A 7,308-nucleotide genomic window follows, 5' to 3' on the forward strand; every position below is an offset into this window, starting at 1 on the left:
TAAAGCTATGTTTATTCCATTATGTGATATCATTGTTACTGTCTGTTAGGTTGTCAATGATTACACAAGGATGCGCCTGGCTGTGAATTTGGTGAATGACTCTAATAACTCGAAGCGGGATATCATAGTGGAGCTTGCTGTCATTGACTGGAATAAAAAGATGCAGTAGTCTGTCATGCAGACTTAGGATTTTATAACCTTTTTTATTAGAAGTTATGGATTGAATTAAACCATTTTAATTTTCTTTAAAATACAAGCTATATTTATATCTTGCACTTATTTCTTTTGGACTATTTAAATATATGTGGATCTTTTTATTTATAATGATTTATTTCAATTAGTTGATGTACGTGCTGTTTCATGTTCAAACTTTACCCTTTGTGAACGATTGTTGAATTTTATGAACGGTTTGTATTTAATTGTATGCTCTGCTCAATATAAAAGTCATAAAAGCTAGCTATATAGCAGCCAATCACCCCTGTTTCCTATGACGTACAAATTGCTGTTCCCATCAGCAGGCCAGAGGTGTTTAAAAAATCATCAAATAAACACGGTCTAATAACAAATCTTTGGCAGAGTTTTAATTTATTAGTGTTATATATTTATTTACATTTGAAATCCTAGGACAGGGGTGTTTTAATAATCATCAAATAAACGCGGTCTAATAACAAATCTTTGGCAAAGTTTTAATTTATTAGTGTTATATATTTATTTACATTTGAAATCCTATTAATAATAAGGTTCATATTTGCATGCTGAGAAGCAAAAGATTGTCCCATTGAACATTGGTTAATGACAAAGCAATAGCTGCAATATGGTTTGAATTTAACCCCGCTGCTTGAATTTGATCCTTCTGAGATCCATGCTCAATGTATCTATCAGGCAGAGTCATGGCTCGTCACTGCACCAACACAAACATGTAGGTTAGTACTGAATATATATATATATATATATATATATATATATATATATATATATATATATATATATATATATATAATTAAGTAAAGGTGTCGTGCTGAATATACATGGTGTGGTGCTACACACAATATAATAATTAAGTAAAGGTAGACCTTACGGTTGCCATCAAGGAGTCCATTGAGGCCAAGGAAATGAGAAACATGAGAACCAAACCCTCCAATAGAACCCTCTTCAACTGTTATTAAGATTTCATGCTCTCTTGCAAGTTGCATCATCAATGGTCCATCAAGAGGCTTGCAAAATCGAGCACCAGCCATGGTTGTTGAGATGCCATGTGCTTCAAGAACCTTTGCTACCGCCACACAGCTTTTTACCATTGTTCCATATCCAACTAGAGCCACCTTGCTTCCCTCTTCAACACCCTAACTTTACCAACCTCCAATGGCGTGCCTTTGTTGTTATTTGGAAGAATGGAACCAACGGCATTCCCTCTCAGGAACCTAAAGCAACTAGGCCTGTCATCTATGGCTGCAGCAGTGGCTACCATGTGCATGAGTTCGGTTTCATTAGAAGGAGCCATAACCACCATGTTTGGCAAACAAGCCATGAACGTTGTGTCAAATGCGCCATAATGAGTTGGGCCATCAGCACTAACTAGGCCAGCTCTATCGAGAGCGAATCTCACCGGAAGCTTCTGAAGGTCCACGTCATGTGCCACCTGATCATACCCCCATGGCAGCATGGATGGCAACAATGGTGTATAATAGATTCTATAATAGAAATGATCCTTAAGTCTATTGGTTCTTATTATATGTATCACATGAAGCAAAAGCAAGAAATTTAAAACCAGCAACATTAAAAGCTTTCAACTTGTATCAGATGCATCAATATGCAAAACAGTTGAATTACCTGTCAAGATCAAGAACTGGGCTATAAACAAGAGTTTCCAATGTTGCAACTATAAAATGCCAAACTGGATTATAGTACAGTGACTCTGCTAACCAAAACATCCTTGTGTAAGTCTCAAGAAATATAAAAAGTAACCATGCTCCCATTTCAATCAAAATGAACTTTATAATAAAGTGGCCAATCACGACCATGACGAGGGAGAATGACACCAACCAATTAAAAAGCCTTTGGTTATAATCCTTTATAAATTGAGACTTAGATTTTCCCAACATCTGCAAAAATTGATAAAGAAATTATAAAGATTATGCCCCCATTATATGGTAGAATACAAGTTGACAGAAAAATGCAATTATGATAACATACCTTCATCATGCGCTGCTCGTAGTTTGTTTTCGACGGTCCGACACACTCGTGCTCAAAACTATGATTGCATTTCTGCAATCCCGCAATAAACTTTGCCATGGAAGCTAAGGTAGTCTGAGAACCTAAAGCCGATCCATCATGTCCTCGCAATTGGTGTACAGTGCCTCATATAGCTTTGAAGATTGGTATTCATTTTTTAAAATGACATTCCTATATACCTGCAGAATTGTCCTTCATAAGTATTAATTGTTCAGAGTAAATATGTGCTTGAAATTATCAAATTAAAATCCAAGATGAAACTAGATAAAGAGAGCAAATAACCATTTATCAACTAATCAAGGGAATCTCTTTCATTTTTTCAAAACAGTCACTGTGGTAAAAAGAAACCTACTAGATTGGCAAAAATTTTTCATAAGATAACAAAAGAAATTGCAAAAGCATTGATGTTTTAAGTTTGAAGCTCTGTAGACATAAATCCAGCATAATAGATGCTTTTCATTCTTGCTGAGTCAACAATCACAAAATTCTTGCTACTTACTGACTTTTGAACCAGAATGCCTCAAAACAAAAACATTAAAAGAGGAATAGTTCTACTATCTTTGGCTACAATTTTTACCTGCTAGTTAAGTCACACTATTTTTATTCAAAGCACATGACATTTTAGAGAGAATTTCACCCTCAAACAGGATGAGAAATTGGAAAGTTTTTGCTCTTTAATGTCTTCTTTCATTGGTTTCCTTTTACATGAGGATCTCTTGTCCTCCATTCTCTATTCTTGTTCAAAAAATTATTCTTTTATCTAAATAATTTCAATAAGCCAATTTCATTTTTCAAATATACTATAAATATTCAAGAAATACTTTCTATATTTCTTCATCCAGTTGTATCACTGATTTCTTAGCATGGTAACGACCAAAATGTTGCTGATCAAAGGATCGCATGGCTTCACCTCTGGAGTTATCATGGGACTGTTGCAGAGATCCCTCTGGAAGAGGTAGTTGCAATACTCTTTTTTTCTCAGGAAGAGAACACAGGTTCCAAATCGTCTTTTTTCTTTAGCACACAGATTGATACTTGTCGAGACATCAACCATGGAAGGTATATTACAGTTATAATAATTTTTTCATGCATTTCGTAAATCAAACAGAATTTTAGTATGCATTTTAACATGAATAAGAACCAACAATAGACCCTTTTGAATTTTAGCATGAATAAGAATCAACAATAATTATAACTATATAAATCAAAACTATTGAATCCTTCTGCACATTTCAGCCGAGTGTAACGATGACAAGTTATGATAAATATCTAAAAATTTAATAATAAATAATTATATCAACCTCAAAGCACTATTATATGAAATCCAAGAATTTAACTAACATCTTAAACCATACTCTCATGAGTATATACAAGTACATGCTACTGCATCCCATTGAACTTCGAATAATGTCCTTGTTGTACAACCTGTTCTCCACAGCACAAACAAATTTGAGAGAAATAAAAAGTACTTCAGCGAATCATAATGTGATTTCAAATAGTTTAAAACTTACCAAAACACTAATTTTCAACAATGCAATTATTCATCTCTTATTATTTATACCTGTAATAGCCACTGGTGACTTCCATACGGTGGGATGGGAGTCTCATGGCCATTAATCAATCCTGAATCACCTAGCCCAAACTCTTGCTGCACAGATGCATTTACTTCTGTATTTGGCACTGCTAATGTCTCTTGAGAAGCCATAGGGTCCTTGGGAAGCTCTTATGAAAAAATAATACATGGAGTCAAAAATTCTATCAAGTATAACTACAACATAGAGGTTACGAGTTTATTTTAATTCAAGTAACAACTAATGCAATATTGTATCTTACTGACCTCTTCGGTACCAAAGCTAGCTTGCGTGCCACTACCAGTCTTATCACCCAAATCATCACCGTCATTCCTCACAGGACATTTATTCTTTACATGACCAGCACTGTTGCATTTAATGCACCTCCGTTTACCCCTCTCCTTTTTCCCCTTGGGTGCTCCTTTTGTCTTGACCACTGAAGGGTCACCAACAAAGTTTGGCATGGGAGAATCTCTTGTTTGTCTTTTCAAGCCAGATTTTTGTTCTTGTGGTTGGGTCCAACGACAGACTTCATTCATAGTGTCATGGAAAGAAAGACCATCTTGAGCTCCTAAGAATACCATCCACGTAGCTACCATTGACAATGCGCCATAGCGCATTAAAAATTCTCTTTCTCTGTCTTGCGTAGTGCCTCCAGTAGAACTTTTATCCATATACTTCTTGGCATCCTTCGACCATATTTTCAAAAGAAGACTATCTGGCAACTTCTGTAAACCTACCCTTTTCATTGCACAAAACATGTGGCTACAGGACTGCCTTCACTACTCCACCGACTACATTCACACTTCATATGCTCAGTATTGTGATCATAAAGTACGTTATATATATGTTGCCTCTTGTCACACTCCTTAACTTTTAACACAACAGTGATTGATATGTTTCCTCATTTATTACATCTAATGTGCCATTCCTTGAATCTCCTTTTTTACTTCTCCAAGAATCTCCCTTGTGTAAAAATTGGCAGCAGAAAGCTCCAATGCTTCTAGCCCAGTAGTTAGAACGGGCTCCCCAAACAGTGTCTTAAATTGAGAAACTAATTCATTGTTTCTATAGTCCCTAAGAGTATGTTCAAGATTTTGGACCAACTCTAGAAGACTTTGGCGAATGCAAATAAACCTCTTGATGAAGTTGTTTATCGCCTCACACCTTGATGTTGTTCTAAATCCAGCGCAGAATTTATCCCTCAAGTAAGCGCTTGCCCAACTTTTCCTCTTCTCAAATTCATTTAGAATGGATTCATTTTCCTCCAACCCACACTTTTTTTTTATCATATTCTCCCAATATTCTTCAAATTCATCTGAATGCCATGGAGCATACAAACATCTTCTGAAGTCGTTGGAAAAATTTTTGTTTTTTATGTTTGCCGTTACATTCTTCTGAATGTGCCAACCACATAATCGGTGAGTTGCATCTGGGAAGATTTCTCAAATTGCTGCCTTCATTGCTTCATCACCGTCTGTGACCACAACACTGGGAGACTTGTTCAGCATGACTTCTAGAAAGTTTTGCAACAACCACGTATATGTTGCCGTCTGTTCATGCTCTACCAAGGCAAAGCCAAATATACATGTTTGGCGGTGATGGTTACAACCTGAGAAGATTACCAACGGCCTTCTGTACTTATTCTTCTGGTAGGTTGTATCGAATGCAAGCACATCTCCAAAGCACTGATAATCGGACCTACGAATTCCGTCTGCCCAAAATAAATTTGCCATCCGTCCTTCATCAGTAGCACTGTACCTTGCCATGGACATCGGGTCGACATCAGCTTTCCCAAGTAGATAGCTAATCGTCGCATTGGAATCCCCACCAATGAGCTTTGCACGACGAGTTCTTTGAAAGTGATTATCTAGGTCCTTCTTTGTGAACCCGACATTAGCATAACCACCGGCTTGGCCTACCATTAGTCCCATTATTTTAGAGGTTGGAAGACTATGATCATGCATGGTATTCGCCAGAGCTTTTTGTGGCTCAGTCAACCCTCGGTGGTTTGCAATTAGGTGTACCAAGCATTGTGGGACAAGATCGTGGTTGTGCTTCTCGACTAATTTTTTAACCCTCCAAGTCAAAGTTTTGGTGTCAAAATACACCGCAAGCATGGCTTCACAACCAATGCGAGTTAGCGCTCGATGCTCCCTCTTCCTACTCGAACTCGATATGTATTTCTCGGCTCTCTTTCCTTCCTTGCTGCAAAAAAACCTCCTTCTGCGCTATGTTCCATCTTTTCCACGTGCTGTATCACCCTTGCAAACTCCAAACCCGAGACACCTTGCATAATGTACATACAAGTTATAAGCTGCATCCAATGTTTCAAAGGTCTAGTTTATAATATCATCGGCCGTCACAGACACACACTTACTACTGCTACCACCGCAATCGCAAGTGCAATTAACATTTTCTTCCACACCAGTCATCATGCAATCTTCGACGCTGTCTTGTGAACTAAGTGGTTCTGAGTCAACATCCATTGCACCCTAATGAGATGAATTAATCAAAGGGCAATTAATTAAAACCTTTGAACGTGACTGACTATTACTTGTTGTGATAATTCGTTGCTTCGATCCATTAGATGAAATAAAGAATAATCAGCAAATGAAGTAGCAAAAATACTTGGTCCTATCAAATGCAAAGAATATGCAAGCTAAGCTAGTGAATGAAGGGTGATGCTTAAAAATGATGCTGAAAAAATGTATTTAACTGAAATTTGTCTTTTTAAAATAATCAAATAAACCTATGTAAAATATATATCCTCCTTATTAAAACGTTGTTCTAAGAAGTCCTGAGAGAATGCAAAGCTAAATTAAAACAGTAAATACAGAAAGTAACATTTCAAAGAGAGATAAGTATATCAATACTCAATACTCTTAATTGTTATTATCCTATTTTGCAACATATGCTATAATGTACAAATACTTTGTTTCTGCTCAAATATTTGTATCGTAGGCGTATCTGCATCATATACTAATAAATTAAACTTCCTAATTGTGACTATAGTTTTGATAAAATGGCCATATTTACATATTGCTATTTGTGCAAAACGAAAGGCCAGACTAGCTAGCATTAATTCTCTTACAAGAAACTAGTATAACTTAGAAAACAACAATGATAAAGCCATGAAGAGATTCTATTAGTTCCTACTAAACAAAACAATTAGATCAAAACTAAAGGTGAATTTTCAATATTAAGAAATCAACTATCTCTCTTAAATCTCCAATTCAATTATGCCAGTAATCCAAAGGGTTGACTTACTATACAATGAACGAGTGTAAAAATAGAAGGAAAGATGAAGAGGTACTAGAGAGCAGAAAAAGAGTTAGTTTTCTTGTTCCTGCGATTGTGAGCACACGCGATGCTGCGGATATTCTTTTTCTGGTTCAGATTGTCATTTTCCTTCTCAGTTCTGATAAAGAAAATTGACAATTAAGAAATATGATCAACACAATGCAAGTGAAGAGTGAACATTGACAATTGAAAAGATGATCAA

General features: G+C 36.2%; 1 pseudogene; it reads right to left on the bottom strand.

The window, feature by feature from the left end:
* Positions 1 to 742: 742 nt before the first annotated feature.
* Positions 743 to 2,292, bottom strand: LOC112721074 (1-deoxy-D-xylulose-5-phosphate synthase 2, chloroplastic-like; annotated as a pseudogene).
* Between the last annotated feature and the right edge of the window lie 5,016 nt (positions 2,293 to 7,308).

Source organism: Arachis hypogaea, chromosome 11 (assembly GCF_003086295.3).
Source record: "Arachis hypogaea cultivar Tifrunner chromosome 11, arahy.Tifrunner.gnm2.J5K5, whole genome shotgun sequence".
Classification (NCBI taxonomy): domain Eukaryota; kingdom Viridiplantae; phylum Streptophyta; class Magnoliopsida; order Fabales; family Fabaceae; genus Arachis; species Arachis hypogaea.